At 32.7% G+C, this 13,912-nt stretch overlaps 1 protein-coding gene across 4 annotated transcripts in view; it reads left to right on the top strand.

Annotated features, from left to right (window-relative positions):
- LOC105317886 (multiple epidermal growth factor-like domains protein 10) overlaps positions 1–13,912 on the top strand; it is a 254,170-nt gene that overhangs the window by 172,474 nt on the left and 67,784 nt on the right. The window lies entirely within an intron of this gene.

Raw genomic sequence — 13,912 nt, 5'->3', positions numbered from 1 at the left:
CTAGTGAGAGATAATAAAAAGCAATTAAAACTGAATAAATTAATCCATGATTAGGCAATTTAATTATTCAATTATTACCCGATAACCCATACCGTTTACCTGTGTAATTGTTTAAACAAACAGATCGACAGCATCTGATATTTAAATGAACACTTCTATATAGCCTTTAAAATGACTGACGTTATTGTTTTGCAACCTGAAGAAATTTAATACATATGGAAAATCGTTGGCGCACTTTTAATTTTAGCGCTAAGAGGCAGTTGCGCCAAAGGCCTGTCTGCAAATAGCAATAGCAACAAAGGTTCTAAGGGGTTTTAAACACGATTTTAGAACAAAGGTTTCAAAATTACTGTTTTTTAAATATATCAAAAGCTATTCTTATTTCTTTTAAATATATCTTAAGTGCTTCGCACATGGCAATCTATATACCAGTTTAGATCGTCTGAGACATCGTACTTGTAGTTTAGAAAAGTCCAAAATCAGCTTTGATTCTATATTTTAGATTGATTTTAATTTGGCCTGGAATCTGCTTAGGTTTGTCTTTAAAATACTTTTTAGTAATAGTGTGAAAATGTTCGGGATTGAAATAAGAAAAAAAGATTAACAATTACCTAAACAATTTGACCAATGTATTTGAATATATATTTATCATTCAACATATTGCAGTTGCTATGTTTTACAATGTTGCAATCGTACATTTTTGTCTTTTTATTTTCATGAATTACTTTTTCATGCATGTATACCATACAAATAAAATGTTTTCCCTTAACATTGTATAAATATACGATCACTTATGATTCGCGATGGTATACGATTTTTATGGAATGATTTGTGTATTTCTATATCCGAGCAATGACGATGGGTTAGAAAACACCATTATTATTGGTCCATTTCCGAAAATCAATCTTTCATGTGCATTAAATGAGCACATCAAATGTAGATCACGTTGTATAACACAATCTCACTGATACTGTCTTTTGTCTGTAAATCAAACAACCACGTGACTTTAGTTGAGGCAAAGGATACGGTGCACTTGTTTCCAGTTGCTGAAATTTTAGTCTGACCTACATGTATACTTGTCGAGCGTCTGTTTTAACTTCAGCTTATTGTTAATTTTCCGCAAACTCAGACTTGCAAACTTTTAAAAAGTTTTTAAAAAAATAGTCACTTAATTGAAAAATAGAAATGGAACACAAACAAAAAACAAAAACAAAACCCTGAAGATCTTTCTTGCAAATGTAAAGACGGAATGAATAATTTTCGGCTAATGGTGAAACATTTAAGAAAATCAGAAAAATGAACATGCTTACATCCCTTCATCGGACCTTGACTTATTGTGACCCGAGTTAACAGAACATAAGTTAACATCATTATCGTTTTGAATAAATCCCGGCTCACATAACTTGAGTCCTCTGATAAAAAAAACTGTGGAATCTTTTAAATTCGTGCGGGGCAATTTTTGTGGTTTATTCTTGAGGATGTCGTGGATGCTTCGATTTTCACTTTCAGTAAGAAAACTAACTCTTTAAGTTTGTGTTCGTCGATGATGTAAATTTGTGTGTGGGGGCTTCCCACGAGTACCACCAAAATTGAGCCACGATGAATTTGTATGAGTCCACTGCTACTAACTTTAGAGCTTTCAAAATTCAAAGTACATCTTTTAATGGGTTTTTTTCAGTCCATACGTTTACATTTCAAATTACGCCTGTGTTGTTATTATGTGTTTTTAAAGTTTATGAAACGTTAACATGATGCTCTCTATCATGATGAATCTGCAAGATTATTGCAAATCTGTATTAAAAGTACAACGTTTATTTGAACGTTTTGAATAATTTAACACAAATCGATGTTTAATGAATATTTCATTTCTCAGGAGATAAAGAAATAATCATCATAAAGAGATACATATAATACGTTCATAACGTGAAGTATGTTAAAACCCACTGGCAAACGGACCTATCATAAAACAAAACCTTCATGCGTAAGAAAATATTTTGTGTTTATAGAAGTTTGAATTGACGCAAGTAAACCAATTTCACTGTGCCGTTAATATGAAAAAAAGACAATGTTTGCATAAACTAACTTATTATTTGGATGCATTTTTCATTAGCGTAGTGCATTATTTATGTTTCTATAATTGTTCTAAATTAGCATCGCCTTATTTTGTTTTCCGGTTTAATTTTAACATTGTATCTTAAAGCAGTTATAGAAGGCTTTCAATGAGTTTAAAAAAAACCACAACACTTTCTGGGAGTTGATTTTAATCAACTCTCCTATGCAATTACTCTGGCAAACCGAAAGTGAACCAGTATTTGGAGCAAAGCACAAATCATCACCGCTGACAGGACGTAGATCTTGAAAATAATAGATAAATTCGGTGTACTGTATGCTGTACTTTTGCTTTTTTAAAAAAAAAACGTATTTATTAACTCATTGAAAATAGTCAGGTTTTATATAGTACGAATAATTCGATTGATAGTTGTATGTATTCCTACGCCAAAGTTCAATACAGTCTCGTTCAACCAGACGCTCGGCTGTCTCCGTAAATCAGCGACAAGCAGAGAATCGGAGACAACCGAGCGTATTGTTGAACGAGACTAGAGTTCAATATTTCATGAATCCAGACGTGTACAATTATTAGACACATTTCGATTACTGATACACAGTTTGATGGTATTAATTTTATCTTTAAATATTACGCAACATGATTTATATGGGGTTTTCTAGAAATTCTTGTCGGAAAAGTTCGAGAATTCATATTAGAAAATTCAAATACAGATTAGAAACTTCTTGCCAGGCAAAATAACATATCGTTGATTTTAAAATTGATAATAATCAATAAAATCAACTCCCGACAGTACTTCTGTACTTTGATATGGGTCTCTCCCAAAATTTAGATACAGTTCTAATCATTTAAGACAATTAGGACATCTATAAGTTTTCTTTACTAAGCTCTTTCATTCATTTGTAAATCTGCCGGGCGAGTCTCGCGGATATATACACAATTCCAAGTCTTTGAATAAAATCAGAAACACACAATATACATGTATACTTGTTTGTTGATATTGTTGATAACATACTTAATTTAAAGCTTGCCTTAGAACAAACTATTAGTTATGTAAAACTGTAAATGTGTAATAAGTATTATATTATAATATAAGTATTAAAAAAATTCATTTGGCATCACATATTTTGCTTCCATAATCATTACGAAAAAAATCATTTACAAAAAGCAATTACAAATACTTTGACAAATGACGATGTTTTTCATTTTCTTTGAATATATTGAAACGATGGGTGTATGGACAAATATTTATTTCTTCCTGACTCTTACGTTGATCTCCTTGACAGGATGTATTTGAAAGTATTTTTTGATTTACATTTACACTCATTCGTGCAACGCTGTCAAATCTTCAACAGATTCCTCAATGGCAAAAATATAAAGGGTTTACGTCTTAACCGACGTTTCTTGGTATTTGACTATGATATAATTCGTTACATTTAACAGGAATTGTTATTTTTAAGATGCACATTTTTTAATTTTTATCTTTGGAGATAATCTGGCCTACTAAAGGCCAACCTGGCAGATACCAAGCATCAGCATCTGTCTTTCAGAGAGAGTCGTAGATAATCAGAGGTCAGCGGCCGGTAACCAATGTGCTATTTCTGACGGGACACCACATCGTGATATATTACAGGACAGAGGGCAAATTGTGGAGTGAGTCTTCTGATGTTATCATTGTTGTTATTATTATCAATTGTAGTAACATAAGTAGAAGACATAGTATTAGTAGTTGTAGTAGTAGTAGTAGTAGTAGTGTAGTAGTAGTAGTAGTAGTAGTAGTAGTAGTAGTAGTAAATGTGGTAAATTAAGTGGTCAGAGAATGGTTCGCATTACTCCCTGTTTTAAATGTGTTGAAAAATGCTTGTTCTAAAGAGAATCTCTTAAAGGTACTCTAACATATATAGACATGTTCAATCGCCGTATTTAATTTCTGAAGAAAAAAGAAATGACAACGCAAGTAAGTATGAATATTGCATGTTTTGCAGTTTTTTTCTTAAAATTACACACCTATAATTTTAATGTATAGGTAATATTTTTTCTCTAATTACAAGTATTGAATATGATCGTAATATAAATTTTGTATATATGTAAAATACAAACCTGTAATTGCGTTTGTTTTTAAAGAAATTCGGCTACTGAAAAACAACGTGGAATAATGCACATGGTGTACCAGGGTAAGTAATCACTTTGCTAATCGAATCTATATCATATAGTATTGCCATTAATTGAAACTGTAATTTTGTGGAATTTTCACAGATCAAACACATGTCAAACAAACCAACACGTATAAATGTGTTTATACTTTAAAGTTGTTTCTTTAATATAAATGAAATAAAAATATTTGTAAGTCATCCAATGTTGATGAGTTATATCCTAAATGTAAGTTTGTTTTGAAACTTTGTAAATGTATCATGACACTTTTAATTCTATTTGTTTGTCATGGGTTTTTTTCTTTTCCAAAGTTATGCATATTATACAATTAAACTTTCTGTCAAAACAGAAATAGGATCGGAAGGGGTTGATGTCAACTACTTGTCAGAACAGTAATATGACGTGAGGGGAGCTGATATGGTCTAATGACGTGAAGAAGACAGAAAAAGGTGTCAAAAGTGAACATATCCGATTTGCTACATATTGTACGACATGTAAACTTTGTGTAGTATTATTTTGTAAAAAAAAATGTGTGAAAGAGTTGGACTAAGTTATTGCAATGTTTAAGACGGAAAAAATGGAGCTCCAGCAGTTAGAAAACATTTTAGGTTATTGATGTTTTAGAAAGAATACCATAACGTAACTATTATAAACAGCCCGAAAGAAGAATCAGAGACAGGTGTTCCTAAATATTGAAAAATACAGAGAAATGCTTACTGAAGTATAGATGTCTTCTTGTTGACCTTTATCTTTGCTTTTACTGTCTTTTGTCTATGAATAGAACAAGGTCATGGAGGTCGGATAACATCTGGAGAAAGAAAAAGGACTGAAAAGAATTGAATTAGCAATGCTGTTGCCATTGACCATCAGAAGGAGCGTCTTCTGTTGCAAGGCCTTATGGGTCTACCGGGGCACGGAGGGGGCAAATGAGTGAGTAAGAGCGCTGTGTCTTAAGTGTTTCTTGTACTTTAAGCATTTAACTCTGTCATTTCAAATTGAAAAGAAAGAAGTAAAGTTAGAAGACTTAAAGAAGACAAAATTGGACGTGGACGAAAAAAAAAAAACATACGAAGGGAGTGAGACAGCTAGTTCCTTTTGAATAGCAACGAGTGTTTTGGTTTTGTATTGTCTTAATTTCACTTCCAGCACACTATCTCTTTCATTAATTTAATTTTTTCTGCTACTGATGACATATGAGTGGGTTTTCTTTGTTGTTTTTTTTTTTTTTTTCTTTTTTTCTATTTTCTGAAATAAAAAAAAAGAACTTAACACATAGTTGTATCAAATAATAACCGGATGTCAGTCTCGAAATATCAACTGGAATAGAGAACTGACTGCTAAATGTATTAACCGCTGGCAGATGCACCGCAATCATTTGGTAAAACATATTTTTTATGAGCCAAGTTCTATAGTATTTTATGCTCTTCTATTTTTTTTTTCATTTTGTATTTCATTTTGTATTTTTTTTTTTTTACGTTTTTACTTTTAACTTTCTTTTTTAACTCTCTTTTAGGAATCCTTCTTGTAATCACGGAACTCATGCCTTTATCTGGACACAATTACTTAACTGTGAATTTAGCAGTTTTTAAAAGAATAACAAAAAAATATGGTTGACCAATAGCGTACAGAATATTTCCTAATCGATGTGTACATTACATTGTATTTTTTTCATCATGATTAGTTTAAGAATAGCTGTAAATAATCATTGAAAACGATGTTGCATCAATAACATTTGCGGACTTCCCATTTTTATGACATTCTCGTAATAAAATGAATGATTGTACAAAAAGTGTTTATCTGTATATAAAACATATTTTTAAGACCCCTGTCACACCGGAGCGCGTCTTCATGGCGATACCGATGAGTCCTTAAATAATGTAGATCACCACGCAGTAGAGTCTACTTCAGCGCCGTAACAATGCAACGGTTAGAAGACTTAAAGAAGACAAAATTGGACGTGGACGAAAAAAAAAAACATACGAAGGGAGTGAGACAGCTAGTTCCTTTTGAATAGCAACGAGTGTTTTGGTTTTGTATTGTCTTAATTTCACTTTCAGCACACTATCTCTTTCATTAATTTAATTTTTTCTGCTACTGATGACATATGAGTGGGTTTTCTTTGTTGTTTTTTTTATTTTTTTGTTTCTTTTTTTTTATTTTCTGAAATAAAAAAAAAAGAACTTAACACATAGTTGTATCAAATGATAACCGGATGTCAGTCTCGAAATATCAACTGGAATAGAGAACTGACTGCTAAATGTATTAACCGCTGGCAGATGCACCGCAATCATTTGGTAAAACATATTTTTTATGAGCCAAGTTCTATAGTATTTTATGCTCTTCTATTTTTTTTTTTCATTTTGTATTTCATTTTGTATTTTTTTTTTTACGTTTTTACTTTTAACTTTCTTTTTTAACTCTCTTTTAGGAATCGCTCTTGTAATCACGGAACTCATGCCTTTATCTGGACACAATTACTTAACTGTGAACTGTAGCAGTTTTTAAAACAATAACAAAAAAATATGGTTGACCAATAACGTACAGAATATTTCCTAATCGATGTGTACATTACATTGTATTTTTTTCATCATGATTAGTTTAAGAATAGCTGTAAATAATCATTGAAAACGATGTTGCATCAATAACATTTGCGGACTTCCCATTTTTATGACATTCTCGTAATAAAATGAATGATTGTACAAAAAGTGTTTATCTGTATATAAAACATATTTTTAAGACCCCTGTCACACCGGAGCGCGTCTTCATGGCGATACCGATGAGTCCTTAAATAATGTAGATCACCACGCAGTAGAGTCTACTTCAGCGCCGTAACAATGCAACGGCATCTTCATTTGCACCGTAAGGACTCAAAACCCGCCACAATAGCTCTGTTGGCGTGCTCAAGGAACGCAGCCATTCGCAGTGTAGACGCTGTGATCAGTTAACTGCACTTGCACGGAGACCAATCGGAGTCATTTGTGATGTCACTGCGTCTCCACCGCGCCATTGCTGCGCATCCACAGCGTTAGAACAAGTTGTTTTTCATTTCGCTACGTTCACACAGCGACCCCAAAGAGCTGTTGCCTCGTCCATTGCGCTCTCTTGACGTTTCCTCTGCGTTTATACCGCGCTTAAAATTGCTAGTGCAATGTCAACCAGATTACGAAAATTTGAATAACGGCTGTTGTACAAAAGCTAGCGTATAGTAATCTTAAACTTGATGTAGATGAGTGTTTAAAAAGGAGACTTTGCGAATACTCAAGGACCTATTGGATGACGTAGATCGAATTCATGTCGTTTTGTTCTGATGTTTTCACATTTTTTCCAACAACTAATAACGGTTATTTTTGTAGACCTGTTTGCTAGGATGTTTACTAGGATGTGTGTCTTGCACAATTTTTGTTAGAAACTAGTTACGTTTCAATTTACTAGGTACCTTATTTTGTCAAAACAAAAACATATTTTAATCATTCATTTACCAGTTGTAAAGTGTAAAGACCACTTGGCGGATACTCAGCGAGACCACAATCAATCGCCAAGTAGAAATCTGTGGAAACACAATTACACGCCGCGGGAGTTCAGTAGAAACCCTCAGTCGCTGTCAGGACGCCGTGACATTTTTATTCGTGAAAAATTCTGATAAAATTGAACATTTTTTTCTGAATTTGGTTTGCGATCCTTCGGCGATTCCATGAATTTTACAACGATGTTAGTACGCTATGGAAATCCAACTATGTGTGACAGGGTTTTAATATAGTTGATCTTAAAATTATCTTTATTAAAAGCACTGAATGTTGATATAATATTTTATAACAATTACACTTTTTAAAAATCGGTTTTGTTTGTGTTTTTTTTTAAAGTTTGCATTGTCCACTTCATTTCAATGTATGATTTTTTTTTTATTTAAAAGTTCTGTTCTTATCAAAACATATTTTAGAAAGCTGTGGATATCTTCACCGGTAGTTCCGTATTTAAGTATTAACATTGTTGAGATACATATATAATCAGCTATTGTATGTTTTCATATGGCACTTGGTTGCTTGTTTTTGTGTTGTGACGTTAGAGCTCGCTAATTAAAGTATTTAAAGTATCTTCTGCGAGGAAAGAGTCCCCGGAAAATGGGAGGAGGAGGAATCTCCTGGAATTTCTGTAATTTGTCATGGGGTTTCTGACTATGAACTGTTTCACCATGCGATGTGTGTTGTCTGTAAAATGACTATAGACTTATGACCGGCCTGTGGGAGTACCGTCCATTTAACTGCCCCGTGTAATCGTAACAATCAGCTAGTAAATAAATAAGATAAAATGTTTAATTGTTGTTTTAACTTGTGAATTTTGTTAGTGAGTCAATTTATTTATATTTAGGAGTTCCATACTATTTGTAGTTTTACGCGTTTTACTTTAGGTAACATTTGTTATTCTTGAGGTTTGTGGACACTCTACAAATACTAATATGTCATTTAAACGAACGATTTATATATTTACAGTAAATTAAATATTTCTTTAAAAAAAATTAAAACATTTCTTTCATAAAAAATATAATACTGTTGTCGGTGTTGAATAACAAAACATTAAACAAAAAGAAAAGATACTTTTGACTATCTAATCAGATTCGGTTCAACAAACCGCAGTAATTGTTATGAGGGACGGATAGCAGTGGTAACTTTTTATGAAACTGACCTTCTTTAAAAAAAAAGTGCTATGCATAAAATAAGGTAAAAATACTTGAAGTTAAGAACATAATTATGTGGAATTTTTGTCTACTGAATAACTGTTTAAGCTTTACAAATTATGGCTGAAATTTGAGGTATATCTTGTTAATGCGTTGACCACCCAGCCTTTTTTAAAGTACAATCACCATTATTATTCTACAAAAGCGGGTTCAACCGTTGATTTTTGTTGTTTTGATGAATTGTAGTTAAAATATACAAAACATTGTCATCAGAAAAGGGAATGATTGTTAAAAAACAATACTGTAAAACGAGAAAATTTTGCGCACATGTATTTTAGCGCAAACGCAAGTGCCAGTATATTAGCGCAATTATATTTTAGCGCATGCATCTTTTCTTTAAAAAAAAATACAAAAATGTTGTTGTTTGATAAACGATCATTCCCAAAATTTAGTTCTGTGTTCACTCAAGCACGTGAACAAAACGACTTTGAATTGTATCTCTCTTGCACGGTAAACTGTCGTTGAGATCAATACACTTACTTTTGTGTAAATCGTCAGTAGATAGATATGAAAACCTCATTTATTGGCGATGATGTGTAATTTTTGTTGGTAAACAAATTTGAGTTATCGGACTTTGAATTTAACGTGTCGACTTGGATAACATTAGAAGAGTCCCGAAACTAAAAGTGAAATCGAATGCAACATTTACCATTAGTTTCGATCAACATGAGAGCATCTTTTTCACAGTAATTTTACATTAAAAAAATACGTATTGTCTTGTTATCTTTTTATCCACTAATCGGAGATCAAAGAAATTATGATCAATCATGTATTGTCAGCGTTAACGATCGCCACGCTTAATCACATTTTCACATCGAGGCGCTAAATGGAAGTGGTATCGGTAGAAGCCCAATTTTCAGGGTGCTGATGAGAGATAATAAAAAGCAATTAAAACTGAATTAATTAATCCATTATTAGGCACTTCTACCCGATAACCCATACCGTTTACCTGTGTAATTGTTTAAACAAACAGAACCGACAGCATCTGATATTTAAATAAACACTTCTATATAGCCTTAAAAATGACTGACGTTATTGTTTTGCAACTTGAAGAAATTTAATACATATGGAAAATCGTTGGCGCACTATTAATTTTAGAGCTTAGAGGCAGTTGCGCCAAAGGCGCTAAAATTTGTAGTGCGCTATAATTTCTCATTTTACAGTATAAGTTGGGTACAACATGTGTAAAAAATGATTGATATAAAGAATATATAGCCTGTCTGCAAATAGCAATAGCAACAAAGGTTCTAAGGGGTTTTAAACACGATTTTAGCACAAATGTTTCAAAATTACTGTTTTTTAAATATATCAAAAGTTATTATTATTCCTCTTAAATATATCTTAAGTGCTGCGCACTTGGCAATCTATATACCAGTTTAGATCGTCTGAGACATCGTACTTGTAGTTTAGAAAAGTCCAAAATCAGCTTTGATTCTATATTTTAGATTGATTTAAATTTGGCCTAGAATCTGCTTAGGTTTGTCTTTAAAATACTTTCTTAATATTAGATTTTCATAATCATGCTTGGTCACATTGAAAGAGTTTTAGTAATAGTGTGAAAATGTTCGGGATTGAAATAAGAAAAAAAGATCAACAATTACCTAAACAATTTGACCAATGTATTTGAATATATATTTATCATTCAACATATTGCAGTTGCTATGTTTTAGAATGTTGCAATCGTACATTTTTGTCTTTTTATTTTCATGAATTACTTTTCCATGCATGTATACCATACAAATAAAATGTATTCCCTTAACATTGTATAAATATACGATCACTTATGATTCGCGATGGTATACGATGTTTATGGAATGATTTGTGTATTTTCTATATCCGAGCAATGGTGATGGGTTAGAAAACACCATTATTATTGGTCCATTTCCGAAAATCAATCTTTCATGGGAATTAAATGAGCACATCAAATGTAGATCACGTGGTATAACACAATCTCATGATACTGTCTTTTGTCTGTAAATCAAACAACCAAGTGACTTCAGTTGAGGCAAAGGATACGGTGCACTTGTTTCCAGTTGCTGACATTTTAGTCTGACCTGCATGAATACTTGTCGAGCGTCTGTTTTAACTTCAGCTTATTGTTAATTTTCCGCAAACTCAAACTTGCACACTTTTAAAAAGTTTTTAAACGAAAATAATCACTTAATTGAAAAATAGAAATGGAACAAAAAAATAAATAAAAACAAACCAAACAAGAGGCACAGGGGCCACCTCGCTCACCTGAGCAACAATTGCCTTAATTCTTATCAAATTAACATTACAGTATCAAAATATCTTGACAACTAAGTACGGTAGATATTGCTAAAAAAAAAATGAAAATCTGCCAATTTTCATTTACTTCTTTTTTTGGATAAATACCAAACACCTTTTGTTGTTGTACTAAGATTTTTCTCTATTCCTATAACCACCCCCCCCCCCCCATTTCATGGCCCCACTTTTTTTCTAGGGAATCTTGGCGTCATCAAACTTAAATCTGCATAACCTGTGCTTTCACACTGGACCTAAAACTTTCCCAGAATATATTTAAAGATTTTCTCTATGTATTTCTATGTAAAAATTCCTCCCTTAATTGTGGCCCCACCCTACCCCCGGGGACCATGATTTGCACACACTTGAATCTACACTATCTGAGGATGCTTCCACTCATATTTGAGCTTTCCTGGCCTAATAGATTTTGAGAAGAAGATTTTCAAAACTTGATCCTCCCATTTGTGGCCCCACCCTACCCCCAGGGACCATGATTTAAACTACACTACCTGAGGATGCTTCTATTTGAATTTGAGCTTTTCTGGCCTAATAGTTTTTGAGAAGATTTTTAAAGATTTTCTCTGTATATTTCTATGTAGAACTTGATCCCCCTATTGTGGCCCCACCCTAATTCCGGGGACCATGATTTGAACAAACTTGAATCTACACTATCTGAGAATACTACCATTTTAATTTCAGCTTTTCTGGCCTGATAGTTTTTGAGAAGAAGATTTTTAAAGAGTTTCTCTATATATTTCTATGTAAAACTTGATCCCCCTCTTGTGGCCCCTCCCTTCCCCGGGGACCGCGATTTGAACCAACTTAAATCTACACTATCTGAGGATGCCTCCACACAAGTTTAAGCTTTTCGGGCCGAATAGTTTCTGAGAAGAAAATATTTTGAAAAATACCAACAAATTTTCAATAATTCTCAATTAATCTCCCCTTTAAAAAGGGAATGTCCTTATATTTGACAAACTTGAATCCCCTTTACCTAGTGGTGCTTTGTGCCAAATTTGGTTAAAATCTGCCCAGAGGTTTTTGAGAAGACGATGAAATGTGAAAAGTTTACAACAACGACGACGACAACGACGACAAAAACAGACACCGGACAAATTGTAATCAGAAAAGCTCACTTGAGCCTTTGGCTCAGATGAGCTAAAAACAAAACCCTGAAGAACTTTCTTGCAAATGTAAAGACGGAATGAATAATTTTCGGCCAATGGTAGGAATATCGGAAAAAAGAACGTACTGTAAACGTACTACATTTGGCTGTGTATTCTATTTAGCGCTTTTGGCGGAATGTTGCCCTCCGCTAAATCAAATACATCGCTAAATACCATACATCTATGTATAAGAAAAGTCATATTCAGGAATACGCTAATTCAAATCCACGCCAACTTGTTCGAAAACTAATTTCCGCCAAATAGCGTACGCACCAAATACAATACGTTTACAGTGTATGCTTATACCCCTTCATCATAAATGGACTTATTGTGAACAGAGTTAACAGGACATAAGTTAACATCATTATCGTATTGAATAAATCCCGGCTCACATAACTTAAGTCCTCAGATAAAAACTGGAATCCTTTAAATTCATGGTGTCCAATTTTTGTGGATCATTTTTTTTATTCTTGGGGATGTCATTTCGTGGATGCGTCGGTTTTCACTTTCAGTAAGAAAACTCTCTAAGTTTGTTTTCGTCGATGATGTAAATTCTTGTGTGGGGTTTCCCACGAGTACCACCAAAATTGAGCCACCGCGAATTCTTATGATTCCACTACAACTAACGTTAGTGCTTTCAAACTTCAGTTTTCAAAGTACATTTTTTAAAGTTTTTTTTTTCAGTCCAGACGTTTACATTTCAAATAACGCTTGTGTTGTTATAATGTGTTTTTAAAGTTTATGAAACATTAACATGACGCTATCTATTATAATTTATTGCAAATCTGTTTTAAAAGTACAAAGTTTATTTGAAAGTTTTGAATAATTTAAACACAAAGCCAATTTTAATGAATGTTACAATTCTGAGGAGATACAGAAATAAAGATCATAAAGAGATACATATCATACATTCATCACGTGAAATATGTTTTAACTATGTACATGTATCCACCCATTGGCAAACGGACCTATCATAAAACAAAACATTCATGCGTAAGAACATATTTTGCGTTTATTGAAGTTAGAATTGAAGCATGTGAACACATTTCATTGTGTCATTAATATGAAAAAATAACCAATGTTTGCATGAAATTATTTGCATGCATTTTTCATTAGCGTAGTGCATTATTCATGTTTCTATAATTGTTCCAACATAGCATCGCCATATTTTGTTTCATCCGGTTTATTTTTTACATTGTATCTTAAAGCAGTTATAGCTAGCTATCAATAAGTTAAAAAAAAAACTTTTTAAGGTTTATCTCGAAATTTAGATACAGTTCTAATCATCTGAGACAATTTGGACATCTGTAAGGTTTTTTTACCAATTTCTTTGCTTCAATTATAATTTTGCCGGGCGAGTCTGGCAAATATATACACTATTCCAAGTCTTGAATAAAATCAGAAAAACACAATATACATATATACTTGTTTGTTTATATTGTTGATATTACTGAATAGCTTGCCTAACAACACAATAATGAATAATATACCTTTTTATACAGTATTTAGTCTTAAAATATGCCTTTTGAAGTA

The sequence above is a fragment of the Magallana gigas genome, chromosome 1 (assembly GCF_963853765.1).
Source record: "Magallana gigas chromosome 1, xbMagGiga1.1, whole genome shotgun sequence".
Lineage (NCBI taxonomy): Eukaryota > Metazoa > Mollusca > Bivalvia > Ostreida > Ostreidae > Magallana > Magallana gigas.
This window is presented reverse-complemented; position numbering and strand designations above follow the sequence as displayed.